Source organism: Pituophis catenifer, unplaced genomic scaffold (assembly GCF_029215685.1).
Source record: "Pituophis catenifer annectens isolate HBS135680 unplaced genomic scaffold, rPitCat1.0.hap2 SCAF_1, whole genome shotgun sequence".
In the NCBI taxonomy this organism is placed as follows: Eukaryota; Metazoa; Chordata; class Lepidosauria; order Squamata; family Colubridae; genus Pituophis; species Pituophis catenifer.
In genome coordinates, this window is record NW_027256881.1 from 65,759,499 (window position 1) to 65,774,600 (window position 15,102).

Consider the following 15,102-nt stretch of genomic DNA (forward strand, 5'->3'; position numbering starts at 1 on the left):
ATTATATTCACAGAACTGTGAAATAATCCTCTAGGGCAGTGTTTCTCAACCTTAGCAATTTTAAGATGTGTGAACATCAATGAGTTGAAGTCTGCACACCTTAAAGTTGCCAAGGTTGAGAAATACTGCTCTAGGACTACAGAGGAGAGTGTGTATGTTTCTCTCTCTCTCTCTCTCTCTCTCTCTCTCTCTCTCTCTCTCTCTCTCTCTGTGTGTGTGTGTGTGTGTGTGTGTGTGTGTGTGTGTGTGTGTGTATGGGAGGTCTATCTATTGTTGCATAATAATCTGGGCTGCTTTCTAGTCATCTACATGAGTTTAGGAACTGTTTCTCCATACTGCAACTACCGTGTTTCCCCGAAAATAAGATCCTGTCTTACATTTTTTTGAACCCTGAAATAAGCATTTGGCCTTATTGCCATGCACTCAAAAGCCCGATTGGGCTTATTATCAGGGGAAGCCTTATTTTGGGGGCAACAGGGTATATACAGGTAGTCCTCGACTTACAATGGTTCGTTTAGTGACTGTTCAAAGTTACAACGGCACTGAAAAAGGTGAGTTATGACCATTTTTCAGTTACAATCTTTGCAGTGTCCCCATGATCATGTGATTAACATTCAGATGCTGGGCAACTGGTTCATATATATGACCGTTGCGGTGTCCCAGGATCATGTGATCACTTTTTGTGACCTTCTGACAAGCAATACCAATGGGGAAGCCAGATTCACTTAACAACCAGGTTACTAACTTATCAACTGCAGTGATTCACTTAAAAACTGTGGCAAGAAAAGTCGTAAAATGGGGCAAAACGCACTTAACAAATTCTCACTTAGCAACAGAAACTTTGGGCTCAATTGTCGTAAATCAAGGACTACCTGTACTATGGCTCTGTGAGCAAAGCAACCAGGTGGCTTTTCTTCAATCACTATCTAGCTAAGAAGGGTGGTAACATAGACGTAGTGTGTGGAGGAACTATCTATGTTCTATTTTTGCCATGAAACTGAATGTATAGGTAATCCTTGACTTACAACAGTCCATTTAGTAACTGTCTGAAGTTACAATGGGACTGAAAAAAATGACTTATGACCGCTCTTCAAATTTATGACTGTTGCAGCATCCCCATGGTCATATGATCAGAATTCAGATGCTTGGCAACTGGTTCATATTTATGACAGTTGCAGTATCCTGGGGTCACATAATCACCTTCTGTGACCTTCTGACAATGGGGAAACCAGATTCACATAATAACCGTATTACTAACTTAACAACTTCAGTGATTCATTTAACAACTGTGGCAAGGGAAGTTGTAAAATGGGGCAAAATTCACTTAACCAATGTTTCACTTAACAACAGAAATGTTGGGCAACAGAACAATAGAATAGTTGAGGATTACATATATAGATCAAATCTCACCAGGCTCAAGGTTGACTCAGCCTTCCATCCTTCCAAGGTCGGTAAAATGAGGACCCAGATTGTTGCGGGCAATATGTTGACTCTGTAAACTGCTTAAAGAGGGCTATAAAGCACTGTGAAGTGGTATATATAAGTGTTATTGCTATATAGTTGCTTCGTTCCTAAATGGTGTGACCTAGGCTTCCTGAGTAGTCCCAAAAACCTCTTTTATTGCAACAGCTGTGAATTATGTTCATTCACACCTGAGTCCCAATTAGTTGCAAAAAGTCCTTCGGGAGAAGTCCTTTGGGATAATCATCAACCTTTATCTTCCTTGACACTCTGCCAAAGACCTACTTGGCAAAGCTACACGGAGTCCAGAATCAAACAGAGATGCCGACTGGGAACAGAATTAACAACGTTGCTTTCCTGCAAAGGCCCACATACCTTTGCTCCTCTTTTAAGCCTTATGGGAGGGGCCAATCATCTTCAGGCCTTACTCCCGAGTCGTCCCTTTTGTTTTAACTGTTCTTGCCTTCTGGCAGCTCTGCGCATGCGCACAGTAGGAACAGGCTCCTCCTGTTCCTCTGCCTCTCTGATGTCCGACTCTGGAGGCTTCTGAGACCATGCATAACTCCCAGATGGCCCTGGCCCCATCTCTGCCTCTGATGCAGAGCCCTCATCTGAGCCTTCCCCAGACTCCAGGACTGGCCCATGGTCCTCCCCAGCCTTCTCACTGTCCGACTCTGCTGCCAACTCCTCAGGCTGCTGGCGGACCACAACACTATACTGTACTCATTAAAACCAGCATTCAAATATTCTTGTTCTTAAAAAAAGAACTCTGTGGTATTATAAATGAGAATATTATAATGTAACCTGCAATCTGTATGTATCCTTTAAAAAGGTGACAATTGTCACTCTTCTAAAAGTGGTTAAATGCCAAGTTTCTCCTATATCCTGTCCTGGGCCAATCCAAACAAATTTCCCTCCAAATTCCAACTCTATTTGATGCATAGCTAAAGCTCTTCCATTTGGCATTGGTTTCAGTTCATCTTCACACACATTTCTGAACTCTTGCACTAATACTTGTTAATGCCTTATAATTGTTTTCAGCAACACAATTGGGTTTGCCTGATGTAATTGCAAGATTGGGAGCTTGGGAGGGGAAATGGTAAAACTAAAAAGGCAGCATATTTGTCCCATTAACAAAACAAAGGTTTTTAAATGTCAGATTCCTAGTAAGAGATTCCATGGGATGTGAGTGGCCTCTGGTGGCAAAAACTGAGAGAAGATAATACAGTGTAATTGATTCACTATTGATTCAGGACTGTGTACTGCATATGTAGAAATACTTATGGTAAATAAAAAAAGAAAGGCAGGCAAATACAATAATGTTAACTGACCAACAGTTTTACAAAGAAGTAAATGTTCGTATTAATAGGTAATGATGGAATGATCCTGCACTGTACTGGCTTATTTTATAATGATAATTTAGAATCGCTTTCTAAGATTCCAGGTATGATAGATTTCTCTTGGAAATAGAAGTCCAAAAATGCAAGAAGATTTTTTAAAATATTAAAACAATCAACAATAGTGGTCCAATTAACACATGCCTCATTTTTTGTCAGTCCTTCGTTTGATAACATTGCAGAATACTTTTATATTCTTGTATAATTTTAAACTTTTCAGAAATTTTTCCTGTCCTGTTTAAAATAAAATAAGTTGATTCTCTTGTCCTCTTCCAGTTAGATGATCACTTTGCACTCAGAACAGATTTAATCTACATTATCTTTACCTAACAAGTGAATTTCATAGAAGGCATATTAGGTTCTTTAAAATACTACAAAGAAAATAGAGCTACTTTTGAAATGAATGGAAACCTAGTTTGTTTGGAATTTGGTGGAAGCTAAACTAAGGGAGATGAGCAACAAACATGTAATATCCTAATTTATCTTTGCATTAAAGGAACATACTTTATCAAACAAATATTTCTAGGTAGCTGCCCACACAAAACATTTTTTCTTATTACTGTAACAAAAACATTTATTCTGCTAAATCAGAGATACTAGTATTCTCATGATTTCTGTTTGTGACACACATTGTTATATTTGAAAGTGGGATAAACCTTTGGCTCCAAACTTATTTTTGGTGGAAAAACTGGCTCTGTGAGTTACAATAAATTACTTTTTGCCATTTCATTATTTTTTACTTGATCATTTAAATTATGATTATGTGCCATCAAGAATAAAGGCAAATATATGTGTCCCAGGATAATGATGTGAGATCGAATTTAGGTCGGTCACCAGGACCAGAGATTTACTTTTCTGAACTTTCGGACTCATGCTGGAGCCGATCTTCAGGGAATTTCTCTCTACTAGAATACGTGCTTTGGACAGTGGTGAAATTCAAATTTTTTTACTACCGGTTCTGTTGGTATGGCTTGGTGGGCGTGGTATGGCTTGGTGGGTGTGGCAGTGGAAGGATACTGCAAAATCTCCATTCCCTCCCCACTCTGGGGCCAGCCAGCGGTAGTATTTGCTGGTTCTCTAATTACTCAAAATTTCCACTGCCGGTTCTCCGAATTGCTCAAAATTTCTGCTACCAGTTCTCCAGAACCTGTCAGAACCTGCTGGATTTCACCCCTGGCTTTGGGCTGTTCTGTTAGTCGTGTATATGTGGTGCCTTCCTATTGGCTGATTGGTGTGTTGTATTTGCCATCAAGTAACTTTCAACACCTAGCAACCACATAGATAACCACTGATTTAAATAGTCCCTCATATACTAGCCAGTTTGGCTAGTGATTAAGGCACTATGGTAGAAACCCAGAGACTATCCTGACTCAGTCAGAATGCCAGTTGGGTGACCTTGATCCAGTCACTCTCTCTCTGAGCCTAACTCACCTCACAGGGTTGTTGTTCCTCCCCCCTCCCCCCAGGGGGAGAAACTTGTGTTGGATGTTTTCACCACATTGAGTTATTTGTAAAAATAATAAAGGAGGGAAAGAAAGAAATAAAAAAGATTTTTCCAGTGATCAGCACAGGTATACGTAACTATGCAGATTATTTTACATTTTTTGCCAATATGCTCATACAGAACTGCATAGTACAGGACCATTTTGCAGAAGCACTCAGAGTGCTAACCAAAGTCAAAGTCAAATAATGCTTATATTTATAATTGTGCCTCTTTGATTTAAACTTTTTAGAGGACCATATCTGAAAATGGAAGTTTTTATCCAGAAGCAAACAGTATTTCTCTTGATTGTATGTCTTTAGGTCAGTGTATGTCTTTTAGCCGCCACATAGACAAGACATTGTCCAGGATGATCTGTTCCCAGTCTGGCCCTTCATCTCCCAACAGTGTATCCACCACCTCGATGATCAAGTGCATCCATTTTGCTGTTGGTTGTTGTCCTTTTTTTTCTTTCCACCTTTTCCAGCATTATATTTTTCTCAGGAGAATTATTCTTGCCAAAATATGTCCAGATGTTGTGACCCAGGCCCACGTAGTTAATATTAAATGCAAAACAGTTCCAAAAACAAACAGATTTTATTTAAACAGCTGAGAATTAACTCATTCTCATCTTATTCCAAATTAAATGAAATCAAAGTTCTCAAAACACCTTCAGTTTATCTCTGACCTTGGGATAATTAGGCAAACTGCCAAAGGCTTTTCTTGGCAACAGTTCAGGAATAGAAGAAATAACTACAGTCAAACAAGAAGCAATTCTCTCAACGGTTGTTTTCAGGCAAAGAGGCAAAGAGCCGTTGCTGGTCTTTTAAACCTTATGGGAGGGGCCAATCATCTCTTGGCCCTACTCCAGAGTCATCTTGTCTGCTTTAGCTGCTCCTGCCTTCTGGCAGATCTTCTCATACGTGCACTAGGAACAGGCTCCTCCTGTTCCTCTGCTTCTCTACTGTCAGCCTCTGGAGGCTCCAAAGTCCGCACATCACTCCCCAATGGCCCTGGCCCCATCTCTGCCTCTGACACAGAGCCCTCATCCGGGCCTTCCCCAGCCTCCAGGACTGGCCCATGTTCTTCCTCAGACTCATCACTGTCCGACTCTGCTGCCAGCTCCACAGGCTGCTTGCAGACCACAACACCAGAATACAACAATCTGAGCCTCATCATTGTTCTTTGAGCAAGGAATCCCAATTGATTTATTTTATAACCCATTGCCTTATTTTCTTGGCTATCCATGCTCTTCACAGAAGTCCTCTCCAATGCCATAGTTCAAAAGTTTCAATACACTGTCTATCCTACTCTTCAATGTCCAGCTTTCACAGTGTCGCAGGGAAAACCATTTCCTGCATGCTTCTGACTGTGTCTCAGCATGTCACAGCATGTGAATATCTTTTCCAAGATTTTATTACCTCTGTGCTAAGTGTTAGTCTGTGACATATTTCTTGACCGCTGGTTCATTTATTGTTGATAGTTGATAACCAGAATGCAGGAACTACTCACCAGCTCAATATTTTAATTATCAGTTCTAAGATAGGTTGCTATACCAATTTTTATGTGCAGCACAGAAGGAGTTTTGATCCCACTGTTCCAGCTGCCACCTTGATAGGTTTTTTCCTGCAGACACCCTGTCTATAAGCAAATGTTAAGAAAAATGGTATCAACTGCTTCAAAAAGGGGCAACTTTAATTGGAGATTAGAGGCAGGAGGAAGTAGCTGCCTGCCCCTATTCTTTGTTATTTTACCACTGCTTGAATCTCCCCCTTTCGAGTGAGAGTTTCCATGTCCTAAAAATGGAAAAGATACGTGAATAAAAAACATGATCAGTGATTATAGTTTGTAGGCAAAGAAACAGGTCCATCTCTGAAACAACAATCTGCAAAGCAAAGAATTCACTCTGTCTCCAAAACCATTTCTTTTTCCTCCTAGGACTAGATATTTTTTAATATTGAGAGGACAATTACTCTGGATCTTAAAATACCATTTTAACATTTTATTGACCGACGTGCCATTGTATTGAGTTTCGTATATTTTATGCTCTTCCTGGTAAAAATCAGTGCATGCTTATTAATATCCACTAAGCTTTTATTTGATACTTTATTTAATTCAATGTTTGTTTTAATCAGCATTTTAATTTTTAATGATGCTTTATTATTGAATTTTCTTTGTTGTTTCAAGCCATCTTGACTGTGAAAAAAATAGAAATACAGAGGCATACTGTATCTACAATAATTGTGCGGGGGTGTTTTCAAATTATTATAAAGGTGTGGAATGTGAAGCCTATACATTTTATGAATTTGGATGCATTAAACTGAAACATCTACTCTTGATAATGTTTATAAATACAAATTCCAATCTGAATATGCTCAAAACACTCACTTGAGTGTCAAAGGGAAATTAATATTTCTTCAGATTCGATCATAGTCTTAGTGACTTTCGCTATCACCATCAACCTTAGTTTAGACTGAACTACAGAATCAAACCATTTCCTTAATGTCATAATACAGCTACACAATAGGCAGATAAATAGAAGAGACCTATAGTTTGTCAAGCATATCTACATATTTCCAAATTCCATCCAGAAGACATGATTAAATCTAGCATTCATTGCTAAGCTCTATAACCACATCTGTTTTGACCTACTTGACAGATACTGAAATAATGGGATTAAACCTGGCAATCAGAAGACTGAATAATATTCAATAAAACCAACAAAAATATCAGCTGAACCACATCAACTTCCAGGAAAGACTTGTTAAGAAAGACAAACTATAAAAACAGACACTCTTGTTTATCCACAGCTCATGACACTGAAACACATGAATAAGCTATTGCAGAGCCCAATGGACAATGACACTATACCTTCTCAGGCACTAGGTGGCAGGCTCTTACTTACATATCAATAACACCCAACCTGAAGCAGATTCTCACAATAAGCAATAATCCTGGAATGATGCTAACACAGGAAATGGCTCATGCTACAATTTCCCTACATTTGCACCAGGAGTACCATCATACAAGAGTAACTTCAACTACAAGATTTGAGGTACTGTACTTTTACCTATGTATGCCATCATCTGTCAACAGTGCTCTTCTCAATTCCATAGCAACTTCAACTGGAGGAAATTTGTCAACAGTCTGAATTTAGGAGGGAAGGGAAAAAGAATTTTTCCCATCAATATTATTTAATAGAAGAGCATAAGTGAAGAAATGGATCAGCTTCACCCTGCCCACGCTTGTATTTTAAATCTTTCTCTTCCTTAGAAGTGATCAGTGGTGATAGTTATAGGATTTAAAATTCTATGTAGTTGTAAGCTACAGTATACTGGTAGTCCTCAACCTATGACCAAAATTAAGCCCAACATTTCTGTTGCTAAGCAAGACAGTTGTTAAGTGATTTGCACCCCATTTTATGACCTTTTTTACCATAATTGTTAAGCAAATCACTGCAGTTGTTAAGTGAATCATGCCATTGTTCACATTGTTATGTGAATCCCATTTATTTTGTTGTCGGAAGCCAGCTGGGAAAGTGTACAAATGGTGATCAGATGACCCCAGAACAGTGCAAAGGTCATAAATACATGCTAGTTGTCAAACACCTGAATTTTGATCATGTGACTATGGGGGGGGGTTGCAATGTAAATGGAAAAACACAATAAGTCACTTTTTTCACTGCCAGTGTAACTTTGAAGGGTCACTAAATGAATAGTTGTAAATCAAGGATTACCTGTATCAATTCTGCCCCCAACAATCTCAAAAACAATCTTTTAAGGTTGGCTTGTATTATTAGCTCAGCCAACCCTCTCTAGAAATTGAATCAGAGGAGAAGCTAAAAGATAGCTCTCAATCCTGGGCTTATAAAGGAGTTGTGTTTTTAATCAAAGATCTCCTTATTCATATATGGCCTTATAATTGCATGCAACAATGTTTTCCAGAAGCAGAACATTTTTCTCATTACTATTAAAGCTATTCACACTCAATTTGCGTTTACTCATAGGATTCAAGAGTACTCTACTGTTATTCTTTATTAGGAAAAAATTAATAAACTATCACATTGCTTGTTTATTTCATTGAAATGAAATGGAACTGAGGCTAATTACTCAGTAGTATTGTATGTAGAGAAGGGAGTTATTAAAACCTAAGATAAAATTTAATTGAAGAAGAAATTACTGATACAGAAGGATACCATCTCAATTATTTAATATACCTTAATTAGAAGTTCTAATAAAAGCAAGCATGTAAAAAGTCTGGTAGAGTTAATATGTGGTCAGGGACATGTAAGTAAAGCTTTTCAAGAATCATGTATATTAAAACCATTTTTAAATTAAGAATGTTGGGTGCCCTATACCAGTTCTTACCAGTAAGAAACATATGCCATTGCCATATACTGAATTCCCTGATATATGTGTCACTGTTGTTGGTTCTTGGACCATTAATGCTGATGTCAAAGACCTGAAATATCATCGCAATCTCTTCCGTCCATGAAGATTTTAAAGCCATTTAAGGTACAACTGAGATATCATGTTTACCTGTGCTCTAGTGAAAGGTGCAAATATTTAATTACTGTTCCTGAAATATAACTTCATTGTAAAATCTACTGCTATGCCATTAAAATAGTAACCCTCTGTAATCAAAATATTTTAATGTAAGACAGTGGTTTCCACAAGAGGATTAAAAACTGCAAGACAGCCTTTGCAGAGGGATGAGACAATGTGTATCAATATTGCAGGAACTACAAAGGAGTAGGGCTTCAGTTGCACTTCTGTGGCTGTTATCTTGCCTCTTGACACCCCCACTCCCCATGAATGACAGTGACATAGGTTCAGTACGTAAAACTGTATTAGACAGTTTGAAACAGTTTTAAACATGAATTAACTATTTCTGGTGTCTAGTAAAAAAGACCTTACGATGTAGTCATTATACTTTTGTTTGAAAGAGAATATTCAGATATTTCCAGTATGGAAATACTGGAAAATTAAAAAAAATACAAAATGCATTCTATTCTGATATCTCAGAAAGGTCAACTGGGCGTTGGAATTTTTTTTTTTTTTTTTTGGTAGCAACATTCAGATATAGCAGAAGGCTTTTGTAGCAGCTGGAGTTTTGTTAAGGTTGATCAAAGAAGGACATATTTTAAGTATTGCTCAGTTCTTTGCACCAAAGCAACACACTATGTGTCAGGGTTCCAACCGATGCCCTAATTAAATCATGAGCCTCAAGCCAAGCTTCAAAAGAAATCCAGTTATTTATTAGAAGTGTCATGTCGGAACGGACCAAGTGAACCGAACTCTGACCTCACTTAATTTGTGCTTTGGCTCTGACCCTGTTTCCCCCTCCCCCCCCCAAGGTGTGTCATCAGTCACATTCCCCAATGAAGCAATTTTGTGGGTTGTAGAAGCCACTCCCTCTGGCCACTGTGGATCTCCATGGAGATGGCCTTGATGTTTGCCGGCTGGAATGTGTTTTGTTTTGACTAAAGGGCCAGTTCCTTGCTGCAGCTGCGAGGTTCAATTCCCCATCCCCCTGCCTATGACAACTCAAGAGCAGGTCAGGAATGCTTCATGAGTTGACACTATGTTTATGTCATGGGTTAGCCTGGGTAAATATAGCAGATATTCAGGCAAGAGAAACGAAATACACTAGTAGAGAATAGGTGGTACCACGCTCAACAGCAGTAAGCATAAGAGGGATCTAGGAGTCCTAGTGGACAATCATTTAAGTATGAGCCAGCAATGTGCTGCAGCTGCCCGAAAAACCAATGTAGTCCTGGCTTGCATCAACAGAGGGATTAAATATCAAGCTCACATGAAGTGTTAGTACCACTTTATACTGCACTAGTAAGGCCACGCTTGTGTACAATACAAAAAAGATGTTGAGACTCCTGAAAGAGTGCAGAGAAGAGCAACAAATATAATTAGTGGACTGGAGGCTAAAACCAGTGGTAGATTGCTACCGGTTCACCCTGGTGAAGTAGTGGTGGTGGTGGGAGGCTCCGCTCACCCACCTGGATGTCTCTGTGCATGCACACATGGGCTCACAAGCAAACCGGTAGCAATGGGATTTGAAACCCAATGCTGACTAAAACAGATGAGCTGGATATGTCTAATCTAACAACAAGAAGGACTAGGAATGACATGATGATAGCATCTTCCAATATCTGAGAGGCTGTCACAGAGGGGAGGGGGTCAACCTATTCTCCAAAGCATCTGAGGGTGTAGGACAAGAAGTTACAGGCCTGCTGAGAACCACCATTTGAGTCTGATTGAACACTAGCAATCCTAAACAATCACACTGCCTTTCTCTCCCTCATCTTGGTGCCTCATATATACTCGTGAAGGTATGGAGAAAGAATATATATGAAAGAATGGATTATTATTTGCGTTCACATATCTTAATTAAAATCTGGCAATCCACCAAATGGTAAATAGATGTGGGAAATTGCTACATATGAGTTAAAAAATTTAAGTAAATAATTATATCAATATTTCATTTAATAGAATTTTCTTCCCCTACCCACTTTACTTATTTATATGGCCCTGGCATATTGTAGTATGGTCTCTGCATGCCATTCAAAAGCTGGTGCCCAGTAGAAATTGTGCACCCTGTGTCTATGGCATCTTTTCCACCCTCCAAATATACTGGGATGCAACTTGCAAAATTCCCAACCAACATATGTGCAACTCTATTGACAAAAACATCCCTGACACATTATCAATCTAATTATAACAGCCAGGATTTTAGATAGTGATTTTTAAAACATTTGTTCCTTTTCCTGTCATTCATCCATTTCCTATTTCTAAGTATTTGTTCCCATGAAGAAATTGAATTTGATTTTATGATGGTCATTGTGTCACTGCTAATCCCAAATGAGAAATAAAATATAGTAATCCCACATTCAATCAGCCAGATAATTATTTTAAATAGCCCTATGGAGACTTAAAGGTTGTACTTTACAGCACAGAGAAATGTAATTTAAAATGTTTTAGCTTTTATCAAAAGTGAAAAAGAAGGAATACCAAATGGCATCATAGAATAGGTTCTGTCCACATCAGATACACACATGAATGGTGAGAAACTATTTCCTTTGATGTCAATAACTGGCAGAAGAAGACTCAGATAACTTCCACTATCAGTTATCCAAGCGCACAGAGGGATCACTTTGTGGGATCAGAATCCTGACACGAGTGTCATTCTGTCACTTACCTCTCCACTTCCTCTGCCATCCAGGGCAAAAGAGGCAGGGGGATAGACTCACCCCATCTTCTCCCCACCACTACTGTAGACATAGGGTGGGATGTGGAAATGAATATTCTATCAACTCTCAAGTGATAGGAGCTATTTACCCCTCTTCTCTCCCTGTTCCTTCTCTTGCCCACTTTGGCAAGAGAGAGAGGGAAAACAAGTATTTTTCATACCAGTTCTCCTAGCATCAAACAGATCTGCTTCTGCCAACTTAGTGGCTGCTGAAGAAATGCTCCCCACCATCACTGCTTCTCTTCCAAAAAGAGACGGGAACTGGAAGGACCTCAGGTTTGGCTGGAACTCTCTGAGAAACTGCTCATGGCTTCCTTGCTGAGCTGCTGACTGCAGAGACCACCCCCATGGCTTGAGTGTGCAGCGCAGTGCCCTGGATGCATTCCTCTATGCTTCTTTGTCAATAGATGAATGCTATGTTATATAATATTTCTCTATGTGTTTGAGAGTTAATACCCCCATGAGGGCATTCAATCAATATTATGGAATGTTTAAACTTTCTTAAGAGTTTTCACCAACAGATATTTGACAAATAGTATTAAGTTCCATGGAAGAATAAAAGCTCATTCAAGCCCAAGAGACCAAAGAAACTATCAACTATTGCTGATAGTATAGGAAAAAGAAAATGGAGTCAGGGTGCCAGGCAGGATAGCTGATTATTGGCTGATATGCTGAATGATAAGAGATACTGGCGAGGAAAGAAACACTTTCTAAGTATGTCAAAAGTTCTTCCATTATTTTTAACATTAACTGATTTAATATCATACACTGTGTCATTTGCTCTATTCTTTTCTCTTTAATTAATACTAATACTAATAATAGAGTCAACGCAAAAGAAATACATCAGGAGGGTCAGCAAAATATTAAAATCAAAGCTAAATGCTGGAAACATAATTAAAGCCATTAATACATGGGCAGTTCCAGTGATACACTACTCAGCTGGAATCATTAACTGGACTTTGGCTGAACTGGAAAACTTGGACCGGAAAACACGCAAACTTTTGAATATGTACCACGCTTTACATCCACAAAGTGACATTGATAGGTTGTACCTGCCAAGGAAAATAGGGGGCAGAGGACTATTGCAAATCCATCAAACTGTAGAAGAAAAACAAAGTTTGAATGATTATGTGAACCAAAGTTCAGAAAAATTGCTGCAGGCTGTGAAAACGGAGAACATTATAAAAACAACAGAAACAAAGGCAGAATATAAAGAAAAACAGCTGGATTACAGATTAAATAGATGGAAAACCAAAGCTTTGACAGCACTTGAAAAACATTGAAGGAAAATGTGATGACAACTTTACATGGGCATGGCTTAAGATGGGAACCATCAAAAAAGAAACAAAAGGTTTAATACTCGCTGCTCAAGAACAAGCACTACAAACTAATGCCATGAAAGCAAAGATACAAAAATCCACCGACAAGTCAAACTGCCAACTTTGTAACAACAAAGTTGAAACTGTTTCACATTTAATATGTGAATGCAGCAAAGTCGCACAAACTGATTACAAAGCTAAACACGACCGAGTTGCTAAATTAATCCATTGGTCATTATGTAAAAAATACAACTTACCTGTATCCAAAAAGTCATGGGAACATAAAGTGGAAAAAGTTATAGAAAATGAGAAAGTGAAGATCATGTGGGACTTTCGAATACAGATGGATCGTCATTTGGAACACAACATGCCAGATATTTCAGTTGTTGAAAACCAAATTGTACAATTTATTGACATCGCGGTACCAGGAGATGCCAGAATCGAAGAAAAAGAACTGGAAAAAATCATGAAATATCGTGACCTGGCCATCAAAACTACACGGCTATGGATGAAACATGTAACAGTGATACCCATTGTCATTGGGGCACTTGGTACCATGCCCAAGAATTTCATAGGATACATCAACAAATTTTTGATTATTTTATCCTCTGTTACCGTATCCTATCCAGATCTGTCATTTCTAAATAAAAGCCATATAATCTTAGATCTTTTTCACATCTTGCTTGTATTTGCATATACATATACCAGTCTATCACAATCCCTTGTTCTTCCAGTTCTTGTTTCCCTTTCAGTTCCCCCTTACCTGTAAGTAAATCTTTATATCTAAAAATCTTTCCAAAATTAACCATGTTTGGGTATATCAATGCTTCTATTGTTGATAACCATATTGGAACCATATTTTCAAATAGTATTTATCTCTACACATTTCTCCCACACTAACAATGCATTTCTTACTTAATGTCTATGAAAATACATATGTATCTTACTTCTGCCATACCATAAGAATGCATGCCATCCCAATTGTAAATCATGTCCTTCCAAAGTTAGTAATCTTGTATTTCTTAATTCAATCCATTCCTTCATCCAAGTCAATGCTGCTGCCCGATAATATAATTCCCAGTTTGGCAGTCCAAAACCTCCCCTTATTCTTGCATCTTGTAACATCTTTATATTAATTCTCGCCTTTTTCCCCTGCCAGATAAGCATTGTTTTGTTGAGGTGTTGAAAATAGGTCTTTTCAATTTTTATTGGAATAGAATAGAAACAATAATCTCGGTAATATGTTCATTTTGATTATTGCAATCTTCCCCATGAGTGATAACTTCAAGGTTTTCCATTTTTCCAAATCTTTCTCAATTTTAAGTTATAATAATTGTCCTCTTTTATCGTTGCACATCTTGAAGTTAGTTGTATTCCTAAATATCTTACTTTTTTCACAATTTGTATGTCTAATTTTTCCATTAATTCTTTTTTGTTTTTCTGTAGTATTTTTCACCAATATTTTTGTTTTTTCTTTATTTATTTTTAAACCTGCAACCTCTCCATATTCTTCTATTTGTTTTAGTAGTTTAAGTCCTGTTTGTGGTTCTTCCAGAATAAATACTAAATCATCTGCAAAGGCTTGTAATTTATATTCCTCTTTTTTAATTTTCATCCCTTTTATTTCTTCATTCTGTCTTATATTTTTATTTAACACTTCTAAAGTCAATACGAATAACAGTGGGGATAGCGGACATCTTTGCCTTGTTCCTTTTGTTATATTAACTTTTTCTGTGATCTCTCCATTCATCATTATCTTGGCTGATTGTTTGTTATATATTGTTTTTACAGTATTCATGAATCTCTCCCCAAAATCCATTATTTGTAGTTGCTTTATCATAAACTGCCAGTTCACATTATCAAAAGCTTTCTGTGCATTGAGAAATATCATTGCCATTTGTTTTTCTCAGTGTGTCTCATAATACTCCAAAGTATTCCAAATTATCCTCATATTATCTCTAATTTGCCTTTTAGGTAAGAATCCATTTTGATCCATATGAATAAATTCATTTAATAGTCTCTTTAGCCTGTTCACCATTATTGAAGTAAAAATCTTATAATCCACATTTAACAATGAAATCGGTCTATAGTTTTTTATTAATTTAAAATCTGAATCTTCTTTAGGTATGAGTGTTACATAGGCCTCTATCCACGAGTCTGGCATTTTTGCTTTCAATAAAAG